Raw genomic sequence first — 2690 nt, 5'->3', positions numbered from 1 at the left:
ATGAATATGGGTAATACTGCATTTGTAAGACTTTCTTTGAAACTGAACAAATGTATGTTAATATTAAAGGATTTAATATCAGTTAAAAAATACAAAGCAAACTACAGACAGTACTATATAGTAGTATATTAATAATCTCCCAGTAAAGGTAAAAAAAAATAAGGAAAAATACTAAGGTAAAGAAACTAGACCAAGGTACATCATGTTGCTTGACTCCATTTATACAAAATATAAATACAAGTAAACTAGACAGAAGCAGAACAACAGGTCTGTACAGCAAGGGAAGTACAGATTGAGAGGTGAATTTTTCTTTGTTTTTTTTTTTTTTCCTATTTTTAAATGTCTGATATTTTTTATTCTTAGAAAATCTTAATTTTGACTGGACTCAGACTTTGAGGTTGAAGCTCTCAGAGCAAACAGCCTCCATCTCTTTGCAATCTGTTCTTGGTGTTTTGGTTTGGTCTTCTCCATTCTCTTGGTTAAATTTTAGCATATTCTGCAGCCTCTTGTTTTTCTTGGTATCCTATTTCTTCAGGGCAATACACTGACACTTATGTTGCAGGACACGTGGAGTAACAAGATGCTGAATCTTGGGTACTTAAGTCCAGGGTTTCTCACCTTCTTTGTCCATGGGCTTTCTCAGATATCATCATCTTTAGAGAGAGAGAAAAGCTTGAGGATTCTGCTAGCTGTTTTGGGTCCCAGGCAATGAGGCACAGTAGTAGCCTCAGGAATATCCTTCTCTCCTTTTACCTTAACTAAATTTGAGAACACTCAATTCCTGGTCTATAACAGGAATGCCCCTTACTCAGTTAGAGGTGGACAAAGCCAAAAGTCAAGACACCCTGCTTCATGGAGAAACCGTGTCATTTCCACTGCTCATTCGAACAACATAAACCCTTCCACTCTTCATCCAGAGTGATAGCAGCAACTTCTGTGGTCACAAGCTTCTCATAAAAAGTACAAAGTTTGCATTTATCATCTGTTTCAATGAGCTTCTGACTTGTTGGAAGTGGCTGGGAAGGAGATGTTCAGCTAGGGTCTGGAATTGGAGTGCCAGGACCTCAGCAGCACCTCACATTGGATCTTGATCCACATCCCCCCAGACTTGTCTAATGTCTTCCAACACTGTACCTTCATCTGTTTATTACTGGATTAATGAAAATCTATAATGACTGAATTAATGAATACACAACTATGTGATTATACCAGATACCACTGATTGTACACTTTGGATGGACTGTATGCTCTATTAATATTTATCAATAAAATTGCTTTGTTAAAAAAAATTGCTGACTTCTGGGAAGATGGTGGACTAAAAAGACACAGGACTCTCTTCTTCTCCAGAAAAATAGCTAGAGAATAGGCTGAAACAGACTGGAAAAAAATCTTCTAGGGTTTAGGACACCAGGCAATGACTGGACACCACCCAGAGGAGAGAGGTACAAAGGAGGGAAATCACAATGACAGAAATGGCACGCTCCCCCAGAGTAAAGAAATTTTAGAATTCTCAGGCTGCTGGGCCTGCTGCTACAGACAAAGGGGACTCCAGGAATTCACCACCCCAGGAGAGAGAGAGGGACATAGCCTAAGACTGACTCATCTTTTAAAAAATTTTATTAAATTGTCTTTTTTTTAAAGATACATAGATCACAAAAAATGTTACATTAAAAAATGTAAAAGGTTCCTACATACCCTTCACCCCACCCACCCACTCCTCCCACATCACCAATCTCTTTCATCATTGTGGCACATTAATAGCATTTGGTGAATACATTTTGGAGCACTGCTGCACCGCATGGATTATAGTTTACATTGTAGTTTACACTATCCCCCAGTCCATTCAGTGGGTTATGGTACAATATATAATGTTCAGCATCTGCAATATCATTTAGGACAACACCACATCCCAAAAATGTCCCCACATCTCTTCTTCCCTCTCCCTGCCCTCAGCAACTACCATGGCCCCTTTCTCCAGATGAATGCTACAGTTTATTCCATTACCAGCCACAGTTCTATAGTGGAATACCAGGAAGTTCACTCTAATCCATATTTTAGTCCTCCATCCTGTGGACCCTGGGTTGGTGATGTACCTCTACCTCTACATCAAGAGGAGGCTTAGATCCCACATGGTTGATAGATGCGATTCTCCTGCTTGGAGTTGTAGGCACTCTCAGTTCCCTGGTGTGGTGGCTGACCATCTTCACCTCCCTGTTAGCCAACCTGTCCAAGTCCAACAAACTGGAGAGTAGGAATTGCAACCCTGCTGAGGCTCAGGGCCCAACTGGCACATGGCCAGCACAGGGATTGAAGTCTCCTGAGTATACACCAACCCCAGCACCAACCATAGATTCAGTAAAAGCGACAAAAGAGGTATGTGAAGAAAGGTCACATCTGAATCCAACTCCATCACACTCAGGAACACAAATTCCAAAGTAGGCCCCACTGACAAAGCACTGAACTCCAAAGCCAACTGCCATGATCATAGACCTGTGTGTCTCCATAGCCCTCAGGAGCACGAGTACCTGAGTTGTATCTACTTTGGCTGTCTCTGGGATCCTACTGAGGTGTGCGTAAGTGCGACCCCTGTGATGATCTCCTGACTCTCTTTTGAAGACTCTTGGCCATATATACTCATTTGTCTTTACCATTTCTCCCTTTTATTCAGGGTCTTTTTCTAGTTGCATTAC

At 41.1% G+C, this 2690-nt stretch overlaps 1 pseudogene; it reads right to left on the bottom strand.

Moving 5' to 3' along the window:
- Nucleotides 1-243: 243 nt before the first annotated feature.
- On the bottom strand, nucleotides 244-2480 carry LOC111766016 (small ribosomal subunit protein eS6-like; annotated as a pseudogene).
- Nucleotides 2481-2690: the final 210 nt, after the last annotated feature.

The sequence above is a fragment of the Dasypus novemcinctus genome, chromosome 1 (assembly GCF_030445035.2).
Source record: "Dasypus novemcinctus isolate mDasNov1 chromosome 1, mDasNov1.1.hap2, whole genome shotgun sequence".
Classification (NCBI taxonomy): domain Eukaryota; kingdom Metazoa; phylum Chordata; class Mammalia; order Cingulata; family Dasypodidae; genus Dasypus; species Dasypus novemcinctus.
This window is presented reverse-complemented; position numbering and strand designations above follow the sequence as displayed.